This window comes from Durio zibethinus, chromosome 9, assembly GCF_047325235.1.
Source record: "Durio zibethinus cultivar Kanyao isolate XHJ-2024 chromosome 9, ASM4732523v1, whole genome shotgun sequence".
Lineage (NCBI taxonomy): Eukaryota > Viridiplantae > Streptophyta > Magnoliopsida > Malvales > Malvaceae > Durio > Durio zibethinus.
This window is the reverse complement of record NC_143170.1, coordinates 16813424-16826646: the sequence shown is the minus strand read 5'-3', so window position 1 is coordinate 16826646 and position 13223 is coordinate 16813424.

The following is a 13223-nucleotide window of genomic DNA, read 5'->3' as shown; positions in this document are numbered from 1 at the left end:
TTTTCTATTTTTTATGATTTTTGAAACTTTTTGTGGTCCGAGATTTTTTCAAATTTTTTCAGAAGGGTTTTTGGCCCCAAACTTGGTAGACATGATCCTCGTATTTTTTTTGGCATGGACAAAAAAATTCAGCTAAAAACTCGAAGTGTACAAGATTTTGTGACCATTTGAAAGAAGTGTCCCCATTTCAGACACTTTAATGGCTACTGGCAGCAAACCTGTAAAATCTCAAATGCTCTTTAAGGGGGTTTGAGTTTTTGAGGTTTGACGAGGGATAGGGGGCCAATATAAGGGCCAAGTACCAGCATCCTTCGCACATCGTCTTCGCACACCCCCCGGCCTCCTTGATCGTCAGAACCCCAATGCCGTCAGTCAAGTTCTCCGGCGATGCTCTGACGATGGTGCCCCGACAAAGAAAAATGCAGCACCAGCACATGCTCGAGCCCAGCATGTGCTGCCATAACCCTCGGTCCGATCCGATCTTAGACTGGGAATGAACTTCGTATGTTTAGACTAGGAATGAACTCCGTATGCCTAAGTCAACCCACGAAACAAGCGCGTGGGCGTTCAGCCGGCCAGAGGGGCGGGATGCACAAGCCGAGGATCGGTCGGGACCCCTCTGCGTGCTGTCGATCCTGCTGCCACAACCCTCGATCTGGTTTGATCTTAGATTGGGAATGAACTCCGTATACCTAAGCCAACCGACTAAACGAGCGGGCGGACGGGCGGGCACTACGTCGGCCAGATAGACAAGATGCACAAGCCATGGATCAATAGGGTGGTAGATGGGTTTAGGCACATCTTCATATTTCTACGTGCCAATGTCATTTTTATGGCTTGTAAATTCAAGCAATGGTCCCTTAAGCCTTCACGTGAAGTTTCATGGCAAGACGACTCGTTTTCTATATTTCACGCTTTTTGAAACTTTTTGCTGTTCGGGATTTTTTAAAATTTTTTCGGAAGGAGTTTTGGCCCCAAACATGGTAGACGTGATCCTTGTAACACGCATAAAAAAATTCAGCTAAAAACTCGAAGTGTACAAGATTTTGTGACTATTTGAAAAGTGTGTCCCTATTTCAGACACTTTAATGGCTACTGTAGCAAACCTGTAAAATCTCAAATGCTCTTTAAGGGAGTGTGAGTTCTCGAGGTTTGATGAGGGATAGGGAGCCAATATAAGGGCCAAGTACCAGCACCCATTGCACATCATGTGCGCACACCCCCCGGCCCCCCCGATCGTCGGAACCCTAATGTCGCCAGTCAGTTTCTCCGGTGATGCTCCGATGATGGTGCCCCGACGAAGAAAAATGCTACACCAACACATGCTCAAGCCCAGCATGTGCTGCCGTAACCCTCGTTCCGGTGCAATCTTTGAATGGGAATGAACTCCGTATGCCTATATCAACCCACGAAATGAGCGTGCGGGCGCTAAGCTGGCCAGAGGGGCGGGATGCGCAAGTCGGGGATCGACTGGGTCCCCTTCTGCATGCTACCGATCCTGCTACCACAACCCTCGGTCTGGTCTGATCTTAGACTGGGAATGAACTCCGTATGCCTAAGCCAATCGACGAAACGAGTAGGCGGGCGGGCGAGCACTACGCCAACCAGAGAGACGGGATGCGTTAGCCGTGGATCGATAGGGTGGTAGGTGGGTTTAGGCACATCTTTATATTTCTACATGAAAATTCAATTTTTATAGCATGTAAATTCATACAATGGTCCCTTAAGCCTTCACATGAAGTTTCATGGCAAGACGACTCGTTTTCTATTTTTCATGATTTTTGAAACTTTTTATGCTTCGGGATTTTTTTAAAATTATTTTGGAAGGAGTTTTGGCCCCAAACTTGGTAGACGTGATCCTTGTATTTTTTTTGGCATGCATAAAATAATTCAGCTAAAAACTCGAAGTGTACAAGATTTTGTTACCATTCGAAAAAAGTGTCCCCATTGCAGACACTTTAATGGGTACTGGCAGCAAACCTGTAAAATCTCAAATGCCCTTTAAGGGGTGTGAGTTATCGAGGTTTGATGAGGGATAGGGGGCCAATAAAAGGGCCAAGTACCAGCACCCATCGCACATCATGTGCGCACACCCCTCGGCCCCCCCGATCGCCGGAACCCCAATGACGCCGATCAAGTTCTCCGATGATGCTCAGGTGATTGTGCCCCGATGAAAAAAAATACGGCATCTGCACATACCCGAGCCCAGCATGTGCTGTCGAAACCCTCGATCTAGTATGATCTTAGACTGGGAATGAACTTCATATGCTTAGACTGGGAATGAACTCTGTATGCTTAGACTGGGAATGAACTCCGTATGCCTAACCTAACCGACAAAACGAGCAGCCGGGTGGACGGGCGGGCACTACGTCGGCCAGAGAGGCAGGATGCGTAAGCCGTGGATCAATAGGGTGGTAGGTGGGTTTAGGCACATCTTCATATTTCTACTTGCCAATGCCATTTTTATGGCTTCTAAATTCATACAATGGTCCCTTAAGCCTTCACGTGAAGTTTCATGGCAAGACGACTCGTTTTCTATTTTTCATGATTTTCAAAACTTTTTACGGTTTGGGATTTTTTAAAATTTTTTTGGAAGGTTTTTTGGCCCCGAACTTAGTAGACGTGATCCTTGTATTTTTGTTGGTACGCATAAAAAAATTCAGCTAAAAATTCGAAGTGTACAAGATTTTGTGACCATTAGAAAAAAGGGTCCCATTTCAGACACTTTAATGGCTACTGGCAGCAAACCTGTAAAATCTCAAATGCTCTTTAAGGGGGTGTGAGTTCTTAAGGTTTGATGAGGGACAGGGGGCCAATATAAGGGCCAAGTACCAGCACCCATCGCACATCATGTGCGCACACCCCCCCGGCTCTCCCGATCATCGGAACGCTGATGTCGTCGGTCAGGTTCTTCGGTGATGCTCCGGTGATGGTGCCCCGGTGAAGAAAAATGTGGCACCAACACATGCCCGAGCCCAACATGTGCTGTCGCAACCCTCGGTCCGGTCTGATCTAAGACTAGGAACGAACTTCGTATGCTTAAACTGGGAATGAACTCCGTATGCCTAAGTCAACCCATGAAACGAGTGTGCGATCGCTCAGCCGGCCAGAGGGGCGAAATGCGCAAGCTAGGGATCGATCGGGTCCCCCTCTGCGTGCTGTCGATCCTGCTACCACCACCCTCAAGCCGATCTGACCTTAGACTGGGAATAAACTCCGTATGCCTAAGACAACTGACGAAACGAGTAGGCGGGCGGGTAGGCGAGCACTACGTCGACCAGAGAGATTGGATGCGTAAGCCGTGGATTGATAGGGTGGTAGGTGGGTTTAGGCACATCTTCATATTTTTGCGTGCCAAAGCCATTTTTATGGCTTGTAAATTCATACAATGGTTCCTTAAGCCTTCACGTGAAGTTTCATGGCACGACACTCATTTTCTATTTTTCATGATTTTTTAAACTTTTTGCAGTTCAGCATTTTTTAAAATTTTTTCAGAAGGATTTTTGGCCCCAAACTTGGTAGACATGATCCTTGTATTTTTTTTGGCTTGCATAAAAAAATTCAGCTAAGAACTCGAAGTGTACAAGATTTTGTAAAAATGTCCCCATTTCAGACACTTTAATGGCTACTGGCAGTAAACCTGTAAAATCTCAAATGCTTTTTAAGGGGGTGTGAGTTCTCAAGGTTTGATGAGGGATGGGGGGCCAATACAAGGGCCAATACAAGGGCCAAGTACCAGCACCAATCGCACATCATGTGTGAAAACCCCCCCGACCCCCCGGTTGTCGGAACCCTAATACCGTCAGTCTGGTTCTCCGACGACGGCACCAGCACATGCCCGAGCCCAGCATGTGCTGCCGCAACCCTTGGTCTGATCCGATCTTAGACTGGGAATGAACTCCGTATGCTTAGACTGGAAATGAACTCCATTTGCCTAAGTCAACACACGAAACGAGCGTGCGGGCGCTCAGTTGGCCAGAGGGGCGGGATGCACAAGCCGGGGATCTGTCGGGTCCCCCTCTGTGTGCTGCCGATCATACTACCGCAACCCTTGATCTGGCCCAATCTTAGACAAGGAATGAACTCCGTATGCCTAAGCCAACCCACGAAACGAGCGGGCGGGCAGGCGGGTGGGCACTACGTCGGCCAAAGAGACGGGATGCGCAAGCCGTGGATCGATAGGGTGGTAGGTGGGTTTAGGTACATCTTCCTTTTTCCACATGCCAATGCCATTTTTATGGCGTGTAAATTCATACAATGGTCCCTTAAGCCTTCACGTGAAGTTTCATGGCAAGACGACTCGTTTTCTATTTTTCATGATTTTCAAAACTTTTTACGGTTCGGGATTTTTTAAAATTTTTTCAGAAGTAGTTTTGGGCCCAAACTTGGTAGACATGATCCTTGTTGGCATGCACAAAAAAATTCAGCTAAAAAATCCAAGTGTACAAGATTTTACGACCATTTGAAAAAAGTGTCCCCATTTCAGACACTTTAATGGCTACTGGCAGCAAACCTGTAAAATCTCAAATGATCTTTAAGGGGGTGTGAGTTCTCGAGGTTTGATGAGGGATAGGGGGCCAATATAAGGGCCAAGTACCAGCAGCCATTGCACATCATGTGCGCACACCCCCCCAGATCGTTGAAACCCCAATGCCGCCGGTCAGGTTCTCCGACGATGGTGCCCGGGCAAAGAAAAATGCGGCAGCAGCACATGCCTGAGCCCAGCATGTGCTGCCGCAACCCTTGGTCCGGTCTGATCTTAGACTGGGAATGAAATTCATATGCTTAGACTGGGAATGAACTCCGTATGCCTCAGTCAACCCACAAAACAAGCATGCGGGCACTCAGCTGGCCAGAGGGGCGGGATGCGTAAACCCTGGATTTATCGGGTCCCCCTCTGCGTGCTGTCGATCCTGCTACCACAACCCTCAGTCTGGTCCAATCTTAGACAGGGAATGAACTCCGTATGCCTAAGTAAACCGATGAAATGAGTGGGCGGCCAGACGGGCGGGCACTACGCCGGCCAGAGAGGCCGGATGTGCAAGTCATGGATCGATAGCGTGGTAGGTGGGTTTAGGCACATCTTCATATATCTGCAGGCCAATTCAATTTTTATGGCTTGTAAATTCATACAATGGTCCCTTAAGCCTTCACGTGAAGTTTCATGGCAAGATGACTCATTTTTTATTTTTCACGATTTTTGAAACTTTTTGCGGTTCGAGATTTTTTAAAATCTTTTCGAAAGGAGTTTTGGCTCCAAACTTGGTAGACATGATCCTTGTATTTTTGTTGGCATGCACAAAAAAATTCAGCTAAAAACTCGAAGTGTACAAGATTTTGTGACCATTTGAAAAAAGTGTCCCCATTTCAGACACTTTAATGGCTACTGGCAGCAAACCTATAAAACCTCAAATACTCTTTAAGGGGGTGTGAGTTCTCGAGGTTTGATGAGGGATAGGGGGCCAATATAAGGGCCAAGTACCAGCACCCATCACACATCATGTGTGCACACCCCCCCGGTCCCCTCAATCGCCGGAACCCCAATGCCGCCGGTCAGGTTCTCTGATGATGCTCTGACGGTGGTGCCCCGACGAAGAAAAATGCGGCACCAGCACATGCCCATGCCCAGCATGTGCTATCATAACCCTCAGTCTGGTTCGATCTTAGACTGGGAATGAAATTCGTATGCTTAGACTGGGAATGAACTCCGTATGCCTCAGTCAACCAATGAAACAAGCGTGCAGGCGCTCAGCTGGACAGAGGGGCAGGATGCACAAGTCGGGGATCTATCGGGTCCCCCTCTACATGCTGTCAATCTTGCTACCACAACCCTCAGTCCGATCCAATCTTAGACAGGGAATGAACTCCGTATGCCTAAGCCAACCGATGAAACGAGCGGGCGGCCGGGCAGCCGGGCACTACGCCGGCTAGAGAGGCGGGATGTGCAAGTCATGGATCGATAGCGTGGTAGGTGGGTTTAGGCACATCTTCATATTTCTGAATTCCAATGCCATTTTTATGGCTTGTAAATTCATACAATGGTCGCTTAAGCCTTCACGTGAAGTTTCATGGCAAGACGACTCGTTTTCTATTTTTATGATTTTTGAAACTTTTGGCGGTTCGGGATTTTTTAAAATTTTTTTGAAAGGATTTTTTGGCCCCAAACTTGGTAGACGTGATCCTTGTATTTTTGTTGGTTTGCACAAAAAAATTAAGCTAAAAACTCGAAGTGTACAAGATTTTGTGACCATTTGAAAAAAATGTCCCTGTTTCAGACACTTTAATGGCTACTGGCAGCAAACCTGTAAAATCTCAAATGCTCTTTAAGGGGGTGTGAGTTCTTGAGGTTTGAAGAGGGATAGGGGGCTACCATAAGGGCCAAGTACCAGCACCCATCGCACATCATGTGCGCACACCCCCCCGACCCCCCCGATCACCGGAACCCCAATGCCACCGGTCAGGTTCTCCAGCGATGCTCCGACGATGGTGGCCCGGCGAAGAAAAATGTGGCACCAGCTCATGCCCGAGTCCAGCATGTGCTGCCACAACCCTCGATCCGATCCGATCTTAGACTGGGAATGAACTCCGTATGCTTGAACTGGGAATGAACTCCGTAGCCTAAGTCAACCCACGAAACGAGCGCGCGGGCGCTCTGCCGGCCAGAGGGGTAGGATGTGCAAGCCAGGGATCGATTGGGTCCCCCTCGACATGCTGTCGATCCTACTACCGCAACCCTCGGTCCGGTCTGATCTTAGAATGGGAATGAACTCCGTATGCCTAAGCCAATCGATGAAACGAGCGGGCGGGCGGGCGATGGTGCCCCAGCGAAGAAAAATGCAGCACCAGCACATGCCCGAGCCCAGCATGTGCGGCTGCAACCCTCGATCCTGTCTGATCTTAGACTGGGAATGAACTCCATATGCTTAGACTGGGAATGAACTCCGTATGCCTAAGTCAACCCATGAAACGAGCGTGCGGGCGCTCAGCTGGCCAGAGGGGCATGATGCACAAGCCAGGGATCGGTCAGGTCCCCCTCTGCGTGCTGCCGATCTTGCTGCTGGAACCCTTGGTCGGGTCTGATCTTAGACTGGGAATGAACTCCGTATGCCTCAACCAACTGACGAAACAAGCGGGCGGGCGGGCGGGCACTATGTCGGCCAGGGAGACGGGATGCGTAAGCCGTGGATCGATAAGGTGGTAGGTGAGTTTAGGCACATCCTCATATTTCTATGTGCCAATGCCATTTTTCTGGCTTGTAAATTCATACAATGGTCCCTTAAGCCTTCACGTGAAGTTTCATGACAAGACGACTTGTTTTCTATTTTTTACGATTTTCAAATCTTTTTACGGATCAGGATTTTTTAAAATTTTTTAGGAAGGTGTTTTGGCCCCGAACTTGGTAGACGTGATCCTTGTATTTTTGTTGGCATGCACAAAAAAATTCAGCTAAAAACTCGAAGTGTACAAGATTTTGTGACCATTCGAAAAAAGTGTCCCGAATTCAGACACTTTAATGGCTACTGGCAGCAAACCTGTAAAATCTCAAATGCTCTTTAAGGGGTTGTGAGTTCTTGAGGTTTGATGAGAGATAGGGGGCCAATATAAGGGCCAAGTACTAGCACCCATCACACATCAAGTGCGCATACCCCCCCCGGACCCCCCGATCGGCGAAACCCCAATGTCGTCGGTCAGGTTCTCCGGCGATGCTCCGGCGATGGTGTCCCGATGAAGAAAAATGCGACACCAGCACATGCCCGAGCCCAACATGTGCTGTCACAACCATCGTTCTGGTCTGATCTTAGACTAGGAATGAACTCCGTATGCTTAGACTTGGAATGAACTCCGTATGCCAAAGTCAACCCACGAAACGAGCGTGCAGGCGCTCAGTCGGCCAGAGGGGCGGGATGTGCAAGCTGGGGATCGATCGGGTCCCCCTCTACATGCTGCCGATCCAGCTATAGCAACCCTAGGTCCGGTCTGATCTTAGACTGGGAATGAACTCCGTATGCCTAAGCCAACCAACGAAACGACCAGGCGGTCGGGCGGGCGAGCACTACGCCAGCTAGAGAGACGGGATGCGCAAGCCGTGGATCGATAGGGTGGTAGGTGGGTTTGGGGACATCTTCATATTTCAGTGTACCAATGCCATTTTTATGGCTTGTAAATTCATACAATGGTCCCTTAAGCCTAGACGTGAAATTTCATGGCAAGACGACTCGTTTTCTATTTTTCACGATTTTCAAAACTTTTGCGGTTCAGGATTTTTTAAAATTTTTTCGGAAGGATTTTTGGCCCCAAACTTCTTAGATATGATCCTTGTATTTTTGTTCACATGCACAAAAAAATTCAGCTAAAAACTCGAAGCGCACAAGATTTTGTGACCATTTGAAAAAACTGTCCCTATTTTAGACACTTTAATGGCTACTGGCAGCAAACCTAAAAAATCTCAAATGCTCTTTAAGGGGGTGTGAGTTCTCGAGGTTTGATGAGTGATAGGGGGCCAATATAAGTGCCAAGTACCAGCACCCATCTCACATCATGTGCGCACACCCCCCCGGTCCCCCGATCGTCAGAACCCCAATGCCGTCGGTCAGGTTCTCCGACGATGCTCCGGCGATGGTGCCCCGACGAAGAAGAATGCGGCACCAGCACATGCTCGAGCCCAGCATGTGCTGCCACAACCCTCGGTCCGGTCTGATCTTAGACTGGGAATGAACTTCGTATGCTTAGACTGGGAATGAACTCCGTATGCCAAGTCAACCCACCAAACGAACGTGCGGGCGCTCAGCTGGCCAGAGGGGCAGGATGCACAAGGCGGGGATCAGTTGGGTCCCCCTCTACGTGCTGGCGATCCTGCTACCGCAACCCTCAGTCCTGTCTATTCTTAGACTGGGAGTGAACTCCGTATGCCTAAACCAACCTATGAAATGAGCAGGCGGGTGGGCGCGCGGGCATTACGCCGTCCAAAGAGACGGGATGCGCAAGCCGTGGATTGATAGGGTGGTAGTTGGGTTTAAGCACATCTTAATATTTCTATGTGCCAATGCCATTTTTATGGCTTGTAAATTCATACAATGGTCCCTTAAGCCTTCACGTGAAGTTTCATGGCAAGACGACTCGTTTTCTATTTTTCACGATTTTCAAAATTTTTGCGGTTCTGGATTTTTTAAAATTTTTTTGAAAAGAGTTTTGGCCCCAAACTTGGTAGACATGATCCTTGTATTTTTGTTGGCATGCACAAAAAAATTCATTTAAAAACTCGAAGTGTACAAGATTTTGTGACCATTTGAAAAAAGTGTCCCCATTTCAGGCACTCTAATGGCTACTGGCAACAAACGTGTAAAATCTCAAATGCTCTTTATGGGGGTGTGAGTTCTCAAGGTTTGATGAGGGATAGGGGCCCAATATAAGGGCCAAGTACCAGCACCCATCGCACATCATGTGCGCACACCCCCCCCGGCCCCCCTATCGTCAGAACCCCAATGCCGCCGGTCAAGTTCTCTGGCGATGCTCCGACGATGGTGCCCTGACGAAGAAAAATATGGCACCAGCACATTCTCGAGCCCAGCATGTGCTATCGCAACCCTTAGTCTGGTTCGATCTTAGACTGGGAATGAACTCCGTATGCTTAGACTGGGAATGAACTCCGTATGCCTAAGTCAACCCACCAAACGAGCGTGCGGGCGCTAAGCTGGCCAGAGGGGCGGGATGCGTAAGCCGGGGATCGGTCGGGTCCCCCTCTATGTGCTACCAATCCTGCTGCCACAACCCTTGGTCTAGTCAGTATGCTTAGACAGGGAATGAACTCCGTATGCCTAAGTCAACCCATGAGCGTGCGGGTGCTCAGTCGGCTAGAGGGGCGGGTTGAGCAAGCCGGGGATCGATCGGGTCCCCCTTTGTGTGCTACCGATTTTGCTGCCGCAACCCTTTGTTTGGTCCGATCTTAGACTGGGAATGAACTCCGTATGCCTAAGCCAATCGACGAAACGAGCGGGAGGGCGGGCGGGCGGGCACTACGCCAGCCAGAGAGATGGGATACGCAAGCCTTGGATCCATAGGGTGGTAGGTGGGTTTAGGCACATCTTTATATTTCTACATGCCAATGCCATTTTTATGGCTTGTAAATTCATACAATGGTCCCTTAAGCCTTCACGTGAATTTTCATGGCAAGACGACTCGTTTTCTATTCTTCATGATTTTTAAAACTTTTTACGGTTCAGGATTTTTAAAATTTTTTTGGAAGGAGTTTTGGCCCCAAACTTGGTAGACGTGATCCTTGTATTTTTTTTGGCATGCACAAAAAACTTCAGCTAAAAATTCGAAGTGTACAGATTTTGTGACCATTTGAAAAAACTGTCTCCATTTCAGACAATTTAATGGCTACTAGCAGCAAATCTGTAAAATCTCAAATGCTCTTTAAAAGGGTGTGAGTTCTCGAGGTTTGATGAGGGATAAGGGGCCAATATAAGGGCCAAGTACCAGCACCTATCGCACATCATGTGCGCACACCCCCTCCCCCAACCCCCCGATCGTCGGAACCCCAATGCCACCGGTCAAGTTCTCCGATGATGCTCCGGCGATGGTGCCCCGGCAAAGAAAAATATGGCACAAGCAAATTGCCCGAGCCCAGCATGTGCGGCCGTAACCGTCGGTCCGATTCAATCTTAGACTGGGAATGAACTCCGTATACGTAGACTAGGAATGAACTCCGTATGCCTAAGTCAACCCATGAAACGAGTGTGTGGCCAAAGGGGCGGGATGAGCAAGTCGGGGATCAGTCCGATCCCCCTTTGCATGCTACCAATCCTGCTGCCGCAACCCTCAGTCTGGTCTGATCTTAGATTGGAAATGAACTCCGTATGCCTAAGCCAACCGACGAAACGAGCGGGCGGGCGGGCACTATGTCGGCCAGAGAGACGGGATCTGCAAGCTATGGATCGATAGGGTGGTAGGTGGGTTTAGGAACATCTTCACATTTTTGCGTGCCAATGCCATTTTTATGGCTTGTAAATTCATACAATGGTCCTTTAAGCCTTCACGTGAAGCTTCATGCCAAGACGACTCGTTTTCTATTTTTCACGATTTTCAAAACTTTTTACGGTTCGAGATTTTTTAAAACTTTTTCGAATGGAGTTTTAGCCCCAAACTTGGTAGACGTGATCCTTGTATTTTTGTTGGCATGCGCAAAAACATTCAGCTAAAAACTCGAAATGTACAAGATTTTGTGACCATTTGAAAAAAGTGTCCCCATTTCAAACACTTTAATTGCTACTGGCAGCAAACCTGTAAAATCTTAAATGCTCTTTAAGGGGGTGTGAGTTCTAAAGGTTTGATGAGGGATAGGGGGCCAATATAAGGGCCAAGTACTAGCACCCATCGCACATCATGTGTGCGCACCTACCCCCGGCCCCCCCGATCGTTGGAACCCCAATGCCGCCAGTCAGGTTCTCCGGCGATGCTCCGACAATGGTGCCCAGACGAAGAAAAATGTGGCACCAGCACATGCCCGAGCCCAGCATGTGCTGTCGCAACCCTCGGTATGATCCGATCTTAGACTGGGAATGAACTCTGTATGCTTAGATTGGGAATAAACTCCGTATGCCTAAGTCAACCTACGAAACGAGCGTACGGGCGCTCAGTCGGCAAGAGGGGTAGGATGCGCAAGCTGCGGATCGGTCGGGTCCCCCTCTATGTGCTGCCGATCCTGTTACCGTAACCTTCGGTCTGGTCCAATCTTAGATTGGGAATGAACTTCGTATGCCTAAGCCAACCAACGAAATGAGCGGACGGGCGGGCAGGCGGGCACTATGCCGGCCACAGAGACGGGATGCACAAGCCGTGGATCGATAGGATGGTAGGTGGGTTTAGGCACGTCTTCATAGTTCTGTGTGCCAATGCCATTTTTATTGCTTGTAAATTCATACAATGGTCCCTTAAGCCTTCACGTGAAGTTTCGTGGCAAGATGACTCATTTTCTATTTTTCACGGTTTTTGAAACTTTTTGTGGTTCGGGATTTTTTAAAAAGTTTTTGGAAGGATTTTTGGCCCCAAACTTGGTAGACGTGATCCTTCTATTTTTGTTGGCATGCACAAAAAAATTCAGCTAAGAACTCAAAGTGTACAAGATTTTGTGACCATTTGAAAAAAGTGTCCCCATTTCATACACTTTAATGGCTACTAGCAGCAAATCTGTAAAATCTCAAATGCTCTTTAAGGGGGTGTGAGTTCTCAAGGTTTGATGAGGGATAGGGGGCCAATATAAGGGCCAAGTACCAGCACCTATCATACATCATGTGCGCACACCCCCTCCCCCGGCCCCCGATCGTTGGAACCCCAATGCCACCGGTCAAGTTTCCCGACGATGCTCCGGCGATGGTGCCCCGGCAAAGAAAAATACGGCACCAGGAAATTGCCCGAGCCCAGCATGTGCGGCCGTAACCCTCGGTCCGATTCAATCTTAGACTGGGAATGAACTCCGTATACTTAGACTAGGAATGAACTCCGTATGCCTAAGTCAACCACGAAACGAGCGTGTGGCCAAAGGGGTGGGATGAGCAAGTCGGGGATCAGTTCGGTCCCCCTTTGCGTGCTACCAATCTTGCTGCCGCAACCCTCAGTCCAGTCCGATCTTAGATTGGAAATGAACTCCGTATGCCTAAGCCAACCGACGAAACGAGCGGGCGGGCGGGCACTACGTCTGCCAGAGAGACGGGATGCGCAAGCCGTGGATCGATAGGGTGGTAGGTGGGTTTAGGCACATCTTCACATTTTTGCATACCAATGCCATTTTTATGGCTTGTAAATTCATACAATGGTCCCTTAAGCCTTCACGTGAAGCTTCATGCCAAGACGACTCATTTTCTATTTTTCACGATTTTCAAAACTTTTTACGGTTCAGGATTTTTTAAAATTTTTTCGGAAAGAGTTTTGGCCCCAAACTTGGTAGATGTGATCCTTGTATTTTTGTTGGCATGCGCAAAAACATTCAGCTAAAAACTCGAAATGTACAAGATTTTGTGACCATTTGAAAAAAGTGTCCCCATTTCAAACACTTTAATTGCTACTGGCAGCAAACCTGTAAAATCTTAAATGCTCTTTAAGGGGGTGTGAGTTCTAAAGGTTTGATGAGGGATAGGGGGCCAATATAAGGGCCAAGTACTAGCATCCATCACACATCATGTGTGCACACCCACCCCGGCCCCCCCGATCGTTGGAACCCCAAT